The sequence below is a fragment of the Urocitellus parryii genome, chromosome 3 (genome assembly GCF_045843805.1).
Source record: "Urocitellus parryii isolate mUroPar1 chromosome 3, mUroPar1.hap1, whole genome shotgun sequence".
Lineage (NCBI taxonomy): Eukaryota > Metazoa > Chordata > Mammalia > Rodentia > Sciuridae > Urocitellus > Urocitellus parryii.
This window is the reverse complement of record NC_135533.1, coordinates 157359428-157374593: the sequence shown is the minus strand read 5'-3', so window position 1 is coordinate 157374593 and position 15166 is coordinate 157359428. Positions and strand designations below refer to the sequence as shown.

The 15166-nt window shown below is 49.9% G+C and overlaps 1 protein-coding gene across 4 annotated transcripts in view; it reads left to right on the top strand.

Moving 5' to 3' along the window:
* The first annotated feature begins 3123 nt into the window (after positions 1 to 3123).
* Positions 3124 to 15166, top strand: part of Arvcf (ARVCF delta catenin family member) — a 50866-nt gene continuing 38823 nt past the window's right edge. For 3 of the 4 annotated variants that reach the window (XM_077796176.1, XM_026401652.2, XM_077796175.1), the window contains exons 1-2: positions 3125 to 3300; positions 8925 to 8978. The gene's annotated coding sequence lies outside the window, so the exon portion shown is untranslated. Of the gene's footprint in view, positions 3301 to 8924; positions 8979 to 15166 lie in introns of all 4 variants that reach the window. The other variant, XM_077796174.1, reaches the window with a different exon arrangement.

The following is a 15166-nucleotide window of genomic DNA, read 5'->3' as shown; positions in this document are numbered from 1 at the left end:
CACTTAGTCATTGGACTAGGAGATGAGGGGCAGAGTAGAGCACCTAAGAGCAGGGCCCGGTTGGCTCTTCGCGCTGTCGCTCAGGGGCTGCAGTAGAGCTGCGTCAAGTCTGGAAGCTGTGCTGGCGTCTGAGCGCCACGTGACCTCATGGCCTTGCTGGTCTCCAGGGCTCCTCAGCCAGCTGAGGTGTCTTCGGAAAATCGAATGTCCCGTGAGCCTGTGCCCTCGCGGACACCATGTCACCTGTCCACCCTGCTCTCCTTCCTGGAAGGGGACAGGGATGCTCGCTTGCAGACCGCCCCCCTCTGACTTGGTCCTAGTCTTCCAATCCCTGTCCCCTAAACCCGACCTCTGGACTCATCCATCCTCCGTTCTAGACATCCTCTTCGTTTCCCCGCTCCAGTTTGCTTCTCTAGCCTCTGCCCCTCTCCCCACTGCAGCCCTAATTCCTGATGTTCCTGTATCAGGACACAGCCCAGACCCTTGACCAGGCCATTCAGCCACACCTGACCTACTAAAGCTTTTGAGCCCCCATGTGGACTGTTCTTCTGCAGGTCCAGGCCTCAAGGATGAGGGGCTGGCCCAGTTTGAGCTGTACCAGGTGAGCAGATGGGAACTCACTGGAGCTAGTCTCAAAAAGATAGAGACATTCCCTGGGGCTTCCTGTCCCCAGTGGCCTCAGAGGTATATCAGGGGCCTGAGCACTGCATAGTTGGAGAGTCAAGGACCAAAGGCCCAGGGCCTGCCCCAAAGTGAGTGTTCAACAAACTATGACAACTACATTAAGAATACTGACAATGTGTTAAGAACTCTAAACCCAGTGCCTTAGTCCACAGGCTTTTTAAATATATATACATATATATTTTTTTCTTTAATGTAGTGCTGAGGATCAAACCCAGTGCCTCACACTTGCTAGGCAAGCACTCTGCCATTGAGCTACAGCCCTAGCCCTCAGTCCACAATTCTTATTCACCCAGTTTACAGACATAAACACTGAGCAGTTATGCCATCCAGTTGAAGTCAAATGGTGACTGGATTATATCCACTGGCCTGTGTTGAACACCCTGATGTCCTGACCCTGACCTGGAGCACTGACACCCTATGGAAAACTGCAGCTCAGAGAAGCAAACGCAATAATCTAACCTAGAACGACCCAACAGCACATTCTGCCCAGCTCTCTAGCTGTTGTAACTGTATGCCTCAGGAACCTATAGAAGCCTTCCAGAGAACTCCACTCTAGGACTCATGGCCAGTAGGTGGCAGACCTATCCAGACATGCAGCTCCTTCCTATAGAACAGCAGCAGCACAATCCTGTTTGGCTAGTGCCAGCGATCTCCCTCTGAGCTACCAGACCATACAGTCCATAGAGCTAAGACACAGTGATGTTGAACAAGCAGGATCTGGGTCTTATAAATGAGTGTAAGGAGGAGGTGGTACATGACTATGAGGTCATCACAATAAGGGCTCCAGGAGTAGTAGGGTCTGATGTCCTTGAAGAGATGCCCTGTGACAGACTTATTAAATCTCCCATAAGGAGTAAACTAAACACCCTCTGCCCAGCCCCATAGCATCTGAGTCAAGATGTTACCCACAGTGCAGCTCCACAGGAAGAGAGCTACATTGTTCACAGGGGCTCTTGAGTTCCAGGGGGTGATGCCTCATTCTGCAACCCCACCCCCAGCTGCAAACAGCATTCCTATGCCTAGATGCCAAATGGCTTTCACATCAAATGGCAAAAATAATGGATTGGTAGTGGCTGTGTCATGCTGAAATTGATTTATTATGTCTGCCAGGACTCAGGGGGACCCAATGGTGGTACCAATGGTGAGGTTTTGACCCAGGCCACTTCCTTTGTTCTGACCAAGCAACTTGGGTGAACAACTGGAGTCTCCAAATAGTTGGATTAGATCTAAGTGTCTGTATTAGATCTAAGTGTACTTCCATTAGTACTGTCTGCAGGTAAATTTGCTCCTCTTGTGGTCTTGGGGAATACAAGGAACCCAGGAACTAGTCATCTCCAGGTTCATCAGGGTAGGAAAGGTTTAGAACCAAATATGAGCCAGGTTCACTGACTCACTCTCCAAAAACTAGCCCCACTGGATAACATTCCTGTTGGTTCCCCTGAAACCACAAAAGTAAGTGGAGCTGGCCTAGGGTTATCACTGCAGGGAGGAGGTTGGTGCTCTCGGGAAAATGAGGCTTGTGCTGATCTCAGCAGGAGGTAGCCAAAGTCCCACAATGTTCCTTTATCACTCCAGGTAATACAGGGGAAAGGGACACCAGGATGGAGTGAGAAGAAACATAACATCCCGTACCCAGGCTGAGAGTTGTGTCCAGGCCACCAGGAGGTGAAAAGGGGGTCATAGAGGAACTGCAGGATGGTGAAAGCCCAAGGGTTCTGTAGATCAAGGCCTGGTGGGGGAGGTAGTTTACCAAGGACTCCGTTCCGCCCTATTCCACTCCACAGCCTCACTAAGCCAAGAACGCAACTCTGCCGGGGCTGCAGGTGCCGTGGGGCGGTGAGAGTGGGAGAGTTCCCAGATCCCGAAGTCGGACACTAAACCTGTCATCTAAAGCAAGAACCTCTCTGAGCCTCGTTTTTTTGTCCCTAAAATGTAAATAAAATGAGGTAAGTAGCAGAACTCTCCCTCACCGATTACGTGAGGGATACAATTCGACGGTGGTAGAAGGGATCTGAGCGCAGCGCCCAGCGCTGGAGGATACCTGCGAACTAGGGTTGGTGATGGACACAACACTGCCGGAGTGTAGGGAAGAGTCACCGGCCTTGCCCAATCCCCGCTTTCGAGGCCGGACAATCTGAGAACGTCCTCAGAAGACAGCCTGGAGGGGGCAGTCCCGAGCCCCTGGCCTCCACCGCAACGTTCCAGGCAGGTGCCTAGGCCTCGGCCTCTCCGCGAGGGGGCCGGTCGTTGGCCAAACTGACAACCTCGAGGGCCAATGGTAAGCCGTCTTCTCTGTGCAACGGTCCAATCGGCATGGGTTGCCGGGCTTCTCGACCAATGGGAAAATTCTCAGTTAGATGGGGCGGGGCAGAGGGTCGCGTCGCCGGCCTGGGCAGCTTTGCGCACGATCCGCGCGAGGGGCGGGGAGGGTGGCTGACGGGCTGAGCGCTGGGCCGGGGAGGGAGGGGTCTGCTCCTGCACCGGCTCAAGTTGCGGCCCTGTGGACCGCGACCCGCGCAGCGCGGTGGCAACGCCTCTCCCTGCACGCCTAAAGACCCAGGGAAGCTCGACTGGAGGCGGAGACCGTGTTGCGGAGCCGCCCACGCTGCGCTCCAGGTAAGCTCAAGCCGGTGGGCGGGGTCGGGAACCCGGGGCTGGGGAGGAGGTTTGGAAATTCACGTCCGGCTGGTGCTGAGCCGGGGTCTGGGACCTGTGGTGCGAATAGGACAGGAGAAATGGGTTCCTGGGCCCTGAGTCCAGGTGCACGTGAGAGCGGGATTGGGGGGCGGCGGGGGGGCGGTGGCCAGCTCCACCTCACCAGCTTTTTGCTCTCACCGTCGCGCTGGAGTCTCATGGCCCGCGGGGGCGGGTCCCTTTGTGCGCAGCCTCAGGGCTCTGCCGGACCTGGCCGGGGGTCGCCTAGCGTCGCGCGCCCCAGCTGAGTGCATCCCAGCTCCGCAGCGATGTCCACACTGAGCGACTACGGCGCCTCGAGGGTGGCCACGGAAACTTTCCAAGGGCCTGAGGGGCGGCGAGGCCGGGGAACTTTCCAGGGGTGGTGTGCCGTAGGGCCTCAGCCTGGCCAAGGGGATGTTCCCGCACCGCGCTGCTGCTACCGCCTGGGGAATAAGCGAGAGACACCGCCGGGGATCCCTGTCTGGTATCCCGGCCTGGGTCACTTCCCCCACGTCATTCCTGCCACCTTCTCTGACGGACGCAGTCCTGGTTACTCTGAGTAGTGTGTAATCTGGGATTGCTGAGGAGTTGCCCAGGGCAGAAGTCTAAGTTCCCTAGCTTTCCCATTTTAACTCTTTAATAACTCAGTACTGGGTTACATTTAATCCTTTCTGATTGTGTTATCTATCAGATTGAATATCAAACTAAAAAACTTTGGCTCCTTCCCTCTAAATTAAGACATATTCAGACCCCTGGGTGTCAACCTTTAGGGTAAGTAGTCTCTTCCTCACCCCACCCACCTTTCTTATTGGCAACATCCCCAGCCCTTTTTTATTTTTAAATTTTGAGACAGGTTCTCTAAGTTGCTGAGGCTGTCTTTGAACTTGTGATCTTTCTGCCTAAGCCTCCTGAGTTGCTGGATTACAGGCCTCCTCAGGCTTTCTCCACTACACTGGTCTGGTGATATGAGCTAACAATCTCAGGTGGTCATGCACATTCCACATTGTAATGTACACGCCAGAATGTATTAGCCCAGAGGGTGGAGTGATGAGCAAGATGCCTCTCAGGGGAAATCATCCCCTGAATACCAGCCAGAGGTACACTGGGAACCTCCAGCCCCTTGGTGACTATAGCCCTTCTGCCTCTACTCCAGGATCCAGGCTGTGGTCATAGAGTTGGTCCATTCAGAGCAGATGCTGCTTATCTTGTGCTCCTTGTATCTTTGGACCTGAGATAGTGTTGGACACCAAAGACAGAGTTCTCTGGTCCAGCATTGTAGAGCCATGTCCAGTCAGTTCCTGAGCAGGTAGTACAGGCTTCGGGATCTGGAAAGGCATAGACTTTTCCCCCATCCTTGTCCCATCCCAACTGAGGTGATTGCTCTCTGCTGTCCCCTAACTTCATACCTATTTTCTGTTTGGGGTGCACCAGGGCCCCGCATATGACTGAGCACAGAGTATTTACTAAGCACAAGAACTCAAGTCCAAAATTGGTGAGGAGGGTGATCCTGAGAACAGCCTCCCACTGGATTTTTCTAGCTGGACTGCCTTTGGGATTCGTGTAGACCCGAGGACCTGCTATCCAAAGCTGGAACTCCATTCAGCCCTTTGTCCTGCTTAAACTCTGTTCTGCTCTCACCACCTGTCACAATTAGACTGCTTGATTTCCTATGTTAGCTCTGACACCCCCTCTAGAGGTGGCCCTTCAAATCTCTTCCAAGTCCCAGAGGCCCTTTGCATTTCTTAACCTCTCTCATGAGAATGGGGCTGCAGCTCTGTTTGTGCTTCACAAGGACTCAGGCTGAGTTATTTCACACCAAGAGGCCTAGGGGGCACAAGGCAAGCCTGGAGTGAGAGCAGAAGTAATGAGATACCCTGCAAGGAGGAGCCAGGAGCTATGCCAAGGATACCAGGCATGTCTGGCCAGCCCCCGCATCTGTCATATTCTCTAACACAGGGGGAGGGGGCAGAGTTTCAGTTGGAGTCAAGGCCCACTCTGCCAGGAATGGAGGATGGAGGAGTCCCTGAGGCAGCACTGCAAGAGACCAGGTGGGCCACAAGAAAGTCTGGAGACTTCCAGACAGTAACTCCTGTTGAGAGACAATTTATGTTCTTTTACAACAGGCTTTCATTAAGGTCAGGATGAGGTTTTAGGCCACTCTGTAAGAACCCCAGAATTAGGAAGATAGAGGGTCAGAGATCCCTTTGTGGACGTTCTAGCTAAGGAGCTCACCTATCAGCCTGTTTCAGGTTGAGAAGATATTTTCAGAATTGGTAGACATACACACACACACACACACACACACATACACACACGTATGTGTCCTCCTTTCTCCACTGAGTCATTCACTGGCCCTTTTCACTGCTTCTGCCCAGTGAGGGGCTGCTGACCTCTTGCAAAGCAACTAGGGGCCAGCCATGGCCACCAGAGGGCAGCTGGGACCATGGTCATGGCAGACAAGACCATCTTCACTCAGTCTCCTTCTAAGGGCTAGAACCTTTCCTGAAGTGCCCACCTGGGAGGCCAAAGCTCTGCTTCCTCTGGGCTACTTGTCAAGAATGTGGATCTGGAAAAGAAATCATGGGGCAAGCCCCTTGGTGCCCCTTACACTTGGATGTAGACTCCAGGGCCAAATGGTGGGAACAGTGAAAAATGGAGCCCTGTGCTTGCATGGCCCTGAAAGGCCTCTTTCAGACATGCACCCCAGCCACTTTCCCAAGCCTGGTCCTGTCACCACAGCAGGGTACAGGCATGGGTTGTGTCCTCATGATGTTCTCAGGGTGGTAGCTGCCTAGAGGAACACATTGGTTTTGCTATGGTGGACACCATTGTCATTGGGAAACCTGAATCTCCCCTGTTAAGTGGTGGCCAAGGTGTGGTCCATAAATATGCCCACCTTGGTTTCTGGAAGAACATATCCCCAGCTACTTGTATTCAATTCCACCTCTGCTCACAGAGCAGGTTTGGAGGAGATCTGTCTAGGGCTATAGCCTACCAAGTTCACACTGCAGCCATATAAAGCAAGTTCTCAGACCTATCTGATCTCTCTGGGCCATGGGCCCCAAGCCGCGTGCCTAGCATGCCCAATCCAGATCCTGTCCCCACTGTGGACTCAGCTTGTAACCATAGGAACTGCCTCATGCAGTTCATATTCTTAAGACTTGTAGCTCATGGTCTGGTTGCATGATTGGTCCTTGCAGCCTGGGCTGGGCTCATGCCCTAGTCTGTGTCTTCTGTTTGGGCCACAGATACTACATCAGAGCTGTAGACCTTCCCAGGACTGGAGGTGGTTCTGTGGGGAGTGGGCAGGGCCTGGTAGTACCCCAGGGCTTGGCTGTGAGTAGGAAGTTTGGTGGGGAGTCCCAGCATGGAGTGGCCATGGTAAGGATAGGACCAGGCCAACCTATTTGTTGGATGAACCATCTGACAAGGTTGGTGGCTCTCCTAGCTACAAGATTCCTATTTCTGAGTCCTTGACCAGATGGATGACCCCTGAGCCTATAGACTAGCCTCAAGGAGTATTGAAAGGCTCTTCTCAAATGGGTATCTCCTACCCCCTTGTCACAATTCTCATCATTAAATCTATCTTCATATCTCTGTTCTGTCACTTCTTAAATCACTTCCTCCATCCATCTGCTGCCTCAGGGCTTCCAGCAGGCTGGCTACAATCATTCTGCCTTAACCTCACCTGTATGAAGCCACTATGACAAGGACACACTTAAGACCGAGACACATTCCTTCTGGCTACCACTATTCTGCCTCCACAGTCCCTTCTTCTTCCCCACCACTGCTCCCACCACCACCTCTGAGGCACCTTGCAAGGCAGGAGCCCCATTCTTCTTGAGGACGTGCCATCCCCAGCTGGGTAGAAATTATGGGGAACTCCGGAGACAGGAAGATCTGAGCTCAGATGTTGGTCCAATCACTTTCTGTCCTGGACCTGGTTTTATCATCTATAAAATGAGGTGTTAGCTCTACTCGGGGCACCTAGGAGGAATCAGTGAGATGTTGGCAGACAACCTGCATTGCACAAAACAGCGACACATGGCAAGTCCTGAGGAGAGACTGTAAGATATCAAGATTGATGATAAATTCACACAGTTCTTTGTGGGACAAAATTGTTGTGAATATTTAAACTAAAAGCAAATGTGTCCCAGAGATGTCATATTGAGAGGAAGGATTCCTGAGCCTCAGACCTCAGGATAGGAGCAGCATTTTTATCTACTTGGGTGGAGGGTATTAGGGGCTAGCCCTAAACCATGCCTACCTGCTGCTTCCAGATAAGTCCTTCCAGGCTGGTCTATACACAGATGCACACTAATTGTGCACATGAGCATGCACCAGCTTGGAGCCCCAGTTTGTTCCTGCCTCTGACTTCCAGGTCCTAATCCCCTAACCCCTAATGTTCCTGCCCTGACCCATGGCCTGTTCCCACTCCTACACAAAGTTCTTCCCCATGATGAAGGGGCTGTTGGCACACCCAAATAGATCACATCCACACAGGTTGGGTAGAGACTCAGAACAATCTGGAAAATACCATAGAGCAGAGGCAAAAGAACTCCCAGCATTACCAGCTTTATCCTCAGACATGGCTTCCCAATACCCTCCACTCAGGTAGAAGAAAGTGCTTCCCAACCAAGGCCACCCCTCCCTGCCTATCTATGCCATTCTGGTTCTCATTTTTACAACATGGGTGCTTTGGCAGTCTCCAGGTGTGGATATAATTAGAGGGAATGTGTCCCCAGGCTATTGGCTGAGACAGGAAGTGTGTGGTTCCAGGACTGTGAGCTGTGGCCTATGTGAGGGACAGGTGCCACCTTGTCCCCATCTTGGCTCCATATAATGTGGTCACCCAAGAGCCAGGTCCCAGGTTGCACTTGAACATAGCTCTGGGATCAGTAGCCTACCTGCCACTGGTATCTTATGGACTGGGGAGCTGCTGCCTATTTGGGAGAACAAAAGATCTGGGCTGGCCTCTGGGAGCATTAGGAGAGGCAGATACTATTCCATAGTACAGGAGTGGACTCTAGGGTAGAAGGATCAGGGCCATGTTGGTGGAGGGATTGTGAACACCTGAGTAGGCCACCAGAACTGTGGTCCTAACTGTCTCTTGTGCGGGACTTCTCTCTTTATGCTTCTTATCAGGATAAAATGAGCCCAGCCTTCTGGAAGGGGAAAAGAGGTCACTATCAGTGCACAACTCTGAACTCTCAACAATGTTAGAAATACAAGAGGGGCTAGAAATATAGCTGAGTGGTAGAGTGCCTACCTAGTATACATGAGGCCCTGGGTTTGATCCCCAGTGCTACAAAGGGAAAAGAAGGAAAGGAAGGAAGGGTGGAAGGAAGGAAAGAGAAGTTGACTTGATATAAACTAGGTACCAGCGACATTAGGACAAGAAAGTGCACACAAGTGTGTGGTTATGAGTCAGGAGCACTGCAGGATGACCTTAGGGTTCAGAATGACATCATTCTGATTTGGAATCTGGACCATTACATCTTAATCCAGAAGGAATTCACCCTAGCTGGGGTAGCATTAAACAGTGCCCTCTTGTTTCTTTGCAGGAGCCAGAGTCCACAGGATGGGCATTAGGACATGCTGATCTCCCATAGAGAAAGGTAAGTGGCCTGGGGTTGACCTGAACATATCTGTTTCCCACACAGGACAGCATAGTCTTGCTGAACCTGGCAGGTGTGGTCAATAGAGAGTGGATGGGCACTGTCATCCATCCTGGTCATCTTTACCTTGGTTGAGCTTTATAACCTTTTGTATAAAGGCTGGATATGGCAACCCCTGCTGGATTTCCTAATGGTCCCAATGTGGGCAGCAGCCACCAGTTTGATGTCTGACTTGAGGACAACCCTCTGGTGGACCCAACCTACCAGACTGATGGTAAGTATTGATTAGGACATTAGCTAGTTCTGATCCCCATCCAGTTTGGCTTGGACACCAGCCATTGCAATCTGGATGTCAGCACAGCCGGCCCAGCCTTGTGTTCATCTCAGGGTAGCTCCTAGGAGATTGGAGCACCTGGCTGGTCATAGCTGATGGGCCTCAAGGCCAGCTTCCACAGACTTTGTCTGAAAGAGGCAAATAATAAATATTGCAGTTTTTCAGGTTTGTGATCTCTGTCACAGCCACCTTACTCTGCCATTGTAGAGCAAGAACAACTGTAGACAATTCTAGCAATGATCTATCTTTCTTTCTTTCTTTCTTTCTTTCTTTCTTTCTTTCTTTCTTTCTTTCTTTCCTTCTTTCCTTCTTTCCTTCTTTTTGTTTTTTGGTTTTCAAACCAGGGATTGAACCCAGGGGTACTGAACCACTGACCAACACTTCTAGCCCTAGCAAATGATATCCTGCTCTGAGTACAGCTGGGGGTTATATGTGCTGGCCCCTGCCAGTGGTGTTATCTGTGTTTTGAGTTCATCTGTTAATTATAGCTCACTGAGATGTGGTACTAGGAAGATACAACAGATTGGAAGGCTGAGTGATAATTATGTCCCCCTATACCCTTTTGAATAGAAGGGACTCCCTGATGGCACCTGACACCCTGTCAAGAATACTGCTGTGATGGTTGCTGCTGGGCAGAATGGGTGATTGGTTACAAAAAGTATTCCTAGTTACTCTTGTTCTTCCAGTACAGTTGCCCAGTTCCCAGCCAGCTATCTGTCCATTTCCCTACCTAATGAGTGCTGTCTCAACTAATGACAGCCCTGTGGATTCTTAGTGACACTTATCACCCAGTGTGGAAGCCTTGCCCACTGGTACTGTGCTTGGGAGAAGGTGGTAGCAGCAGACCCAGGAACCCCTAGGTCTTTGGGTGCCTGAGTGTTCTGTACAAAGGGATGTAGGGGAAGGGAGAGAGAGAGGTCTGGTTTCTCATTCCTTGTTCCCAAGGACCTTGGGTGTGGGAAGTTGCTGACCAGGCCAGCCCAGGTCAGCCTGGGAGGAGCTAAGTCTGTTGCTGACTCCTGTGTGGGAGAACCAGTATTTGGCCAAGTATTTCAGTGCTCAGGTCATTGACCCATACAGGGAATTCTGGGAAGAAGAGGCTCAGGCTGTGTCCAGGGCTTACTGGGCCAGAGTGTCCAGGACTTGGGACATAACATTGCTTGTGACAGAAGGTAACAGTGTCTGGAGACAACAGCGTGAGGAGAGAGTGGCTCCCATCCCCCTTAACTTCTTAGGGAGGCCAGGTCAGATGTCATCTCTAATAACAAAGTCTATGGGGGCGCGGGAGCTAAACACATCAAAGGCTACCTGGCCCTTATCACCTGATTTTCCTGCCATTGCTCACTCCTTTCCTGTCCCTCTATTTCTTTTCCTGCTTCCAATTCCTGGTCTTCTCCTCATATCTGTTGCTCTGTTTCTTTCTCTCTTTCTCCCCCTCTTTTTCTTTTTTCTCCTTGCCTGTACTCTGACCATGGAGTGTTGTGATTGATTATTCATGTCCGACCTAGGCATTAGATGAATGGGTGATGGCATTTGTAGTGGACCACATTTCACAGACTAGCAAGTAGAAGCCAGGCCCATACTTATTGGTTCCCTGTTCTGCTGAGCCGCAGGATATAGTTCTACCCATAACCAGGAAGGAGATAGGAGGGAGACATCAAAGCTAAGTTGAGATAGGGACTGATATAAACACACATGTGTGTCCTACACTCGGCTTTGATAACATCTCCCACTCCCGAGCCCCATGCCCAACATTGGGCATGGCAACCCCATTGGGCCCAGCCCTGCCCTTGAGAAGCTCCCAGTCTGGCTGAGAAGATGGATATCAAACAGGGAAACAGTGGCTAACTGTGGGATTGTGAGATGATGAATGGAGGGGCTTCCTGGGGATGGAGAGCTGGAGGGCCATGTGATGAGTTGGCATATGCTGATGCCAGGCCTAGGTGACAAGGGCTGGTGGGGGCCAGCCCTGGTATTCCCTCTCAGAAACAGGCACCCAGCCCATCCTGTCCCTGTGCTGGGTTTCCCCTGGGGTCTTGATGAGTTTCTTAGCCCTTAATATGAGCCTTTCTATATTAAAGATATTAATTATTTGCTCATCTCCCTGCCTGCTGAATATTTTTTCTCAGCTTTTTAATTTTTGTTTTTGACAGTTTTTTTTTTAATTTTTTTTTTATTGGTCGTTCATAACATTACATAGTTCTTAATACATCATATTACACGGTTTGATTCAAGTGGTTTATGAACTCCCGCTTTTACCCCGTATACAGATTGCTGTATCACATCAGTTACCCTTCCATTGATTGACGTATTGCCTTTCTAGTGTCTGATGTATTCTGCTGTCTGTCCTATTCTCTACTATCCCCCCTCCCCTCCCCTCCCCTCCCCTCCCCTTTTCTCTCTCTACCCCTTCTACTGTAAATCATTTCTTCCATTTGTATTAACTTGTCTTACCCCTCCTTTCCTCTTATATGACATTTTGTATAACCCTGAGGATCGGCCTTCCATTTCCATGCAATTTCCCTTCTCACTCCCTTTCCCTCCCACCTCTCATCCCTGTTTAATGTAAATCTTCTTCTCAAGCTCTTCGTCCCTACCCTGTCCTTGTTTACTCCCCTTATATCAAAGGAGTCATTTGGTATTTGTTTTTTAAATATTGACTAGCTTCACTTAGCATAATCTGCTCTAATGCCATCCATTTCCCTCCAAATTCTATGATTTTGGGTTTTTGACAGTTTTTGATGTTCAGAAATTTTTCATACTTTGTAGCAAAATGTTGGATTTTTTTCCCTTTCTTTAGTTGTTCCATCACTCTGTGTATAGTCCTCCTCAGCATGTAGCCAGATAAATACATGTTTGTCTTCTCTTCTAGTAGATGTTTCTACTTTAGTTCTTAACACTTAGCATTTAATCCATCTAGAATTTTTTTTTACATAAACATCAGGTGAGAGTTTAGTTTAGTTTTTCCTGTTGCATATGAACCATTTATTGCCTAATATCTTGCCTAATGTCACTAGAAGTTGGAAATGTTTTGATGTCCTTATGTCCTCAGGTTTGCTATCACTGGTGACAGGCAGGCAGTCCCTAGTTACAGACAGTCCCTACACTCAGCTTTGATAACAGCTCCCACTCCCTGAGCTCCATGCCCAACATTGGCCATCGCAGCCACATCAGGCCCAGGTTTGCTTGTTACTTTTTAACTAAAAGACCAAGTAAGGGAGACTCCATGCCATCAGTCTTTATTCTCAATGTTTTGGTTGTTCTGCGTGTTTCTTTGAATGTGTGTTGAACTACTGCAAGCTCCCCTCCCTGAGATCTCTATGGGACTCCCTTGAAACTCATGCTGCTTAAGCAGGCTGACCCTCCTTGCATAGGCTGTGGTATACTTGGGGCCCATTGACCAAGAGCAGGGGACTTGATCCCTGTTGTGATAGGACCCTCCCTAGAAGCCCGGAATGTAACCTGGACCTCTTTGTAGGTGTCTAGCCTTTAGATACCACATTCTGGCTACTGTTAGGGTCATTTCAGGACCCCCAGGGTCCCCAATCCCTGAGCCATCCCTGAGGAGCTTGAGCCTCCTGATATCAGCTTATATGACCTTTCACCTGGGGGCACCCCTTAACCAAGCAGCTTTGTCATGCTGGGAATGGGGTGGGTGTTAAGCCAGTAGGCCTCATCTTCAGGGATCACCAACTTTGGCATCTTCATGATTCAAGGTAGAGGCACTTCCCTCACTCATGTTCTATATGTGTCCCAGCCACAAGGGCTGGTGGACAATTCAGTTGATCTGGCTGTCACATAAGAACCTTGCCTGCATGACTGGAGAGGCTAGCCAGGTACTTCACCTTGCCATCCCTTTCTCAGTATGATTTGTGACTAGTGGTATGGCCTATGCTGTAAGAATGGCAAGGCCTATAGTGTCCAGGCCATCAGATGAAGTGGCCTAGCTGTGTTCTCTGTCTGAGGGCTCTCCTGGGCAGTCTTCATATGCTGCCACCAGATGGCTATTTTGGTGTCCACAACCCCCCCCCATGTTTATAGGCCCCCAGCCTCATTGTTGTCTTCTCCAGAGCTTCCTTTACTCCTTGTGCCCTTCCCTTGGACCTCATACAGTCATTCTGACTATAGTCACCTTCTAGCTGTTCCCTGCCAGGATTGTCCTAGGGGATCTGCTCATGAATGCCTCTGGACTCAGGCTGAGTGAAGTGCCTTCCTTCTCTCAGGCTTGGGTACCCTTTGTCCTGGCATGACCCTCGGCTGCGGGGGCCCAGCAGTCATCAGTTCAGCTCTGTGTGGTAAGAACGCCCCTGTGGAATGCCCCTCAGCAGCTCAGACTTGGGGATTCTGATTCCTAATTTTTTTTTTTTTAGTGGGTGAGGGGGCAGAACTGACCTGATCTTGACACTTTGCAGCTCTGAGTTGGCTAATATGTCTTTAGTTAAACTTTTTATGTTCAAAATACTTTCACTGTCCTTCAAATTCTTATTAGGCCATTCCAGAGTCTGAAAGTACTTGCTTCCCTCTGCATTTTGTGAGATAATGAGTCTGCAGAGATGGCTCCCTGCTGTGTCTTCCTTGGGGCTGTCCTTTGTGCCCTGGAGGGAGGTGCTACATGCCCTCCGGGTTCATCCCAGCTGGTCAGGATCTTGGCCACAGTCCCTAAAGGGGCTTGAGTATACAGATGGGAAAACTGATACCTGGACCACTGAGGAATGTAGAATTATGTAGGCAGAGGAATCTCAGGCCCAGGCAAGGCCCAGCCTTCTCAAAGCAGGTCTTCCTTCTCAAATGATCCACCTCCTACACCAAGCCCTGAGTCTTGTGATGCCAAGATGTGCCTTCTATTATCCACATCTAGGTGGGCCAGGCTCTCCTGGGTGTGCCCAAGAGACAAAGAGGCTAGCTGACAAGAGACCAAGTGTCTGAGGTGCCAGCATCCCTCTTTTTGCCTTTAATTTTTAATAGTAGATCTGTATGTGCTGGAAAATGTAGAAAACACAGAAAAGTAAGGAAAAGACATACTTGCATATCTCCACACCCGAGCACTGCCTGTCCTTTACCGTATGGTTTTTATTTTCATTTTATTTTGTACTGGTAGGAATCAAACTCAGGGTCTTATGTGTGATAGAACAGTTACTTTACCATTGAGCCACACTCTGCCTTGTGGTTTTTTTTTGTTGTTATTGTTTTGTTGGTTGGTTGATTGGTTGGTTGGTTGATTAGTACTGGAGATCGAAGCTAGGGTGCTTAACCACTGAGCAACATCCCCCAGCCATTTTGATTTTTTAAATTTTGAGGTGGGGGTCTCATTAAGTTGCTTAGAGCCTCATTGTATTGCTGAGACTGGCTTCAAACTAACAATCCTCCTGCCTCAGCCTCTCAAGTCACTGGGATTACCAGTGTGCACTACCACTGCCATGCGGTGTTTAAGTATGATGTGGGTTGGGTTCCTAGTTCCCTAGTGTCCCCTCATTGGCATTTCCTATTGCTAAAGTCTAGATGAGTGGCAAATATGAGTGGGAAGGGGATAGGTTTCCCTCTCTCTACCCATGTGCCCCATGGTATTGGGCCTGCCTTTCCTTAACACTCCTGACTTGTTCCCCCTTGTCCCTTGCATTTTCCCCAAAGGGCTTGTGAAATTTGTCCTTTATCCCATCATGGACATTCAAAATGTTGCCATTTCTTCTTCATCGTTAGGGATGCTGCAATAAACATCTTATGCCCCAAGCCACTTTTATGTATTTGAACAACTTGAACTTGAACCTTGAGCAATGTGTCTGCTGTGGTCAGTGCCTTGGCAGGGAGGATCACACACCAGTGAAGCCTAGGAGCATAGCCTGTGACCAATGCCAGC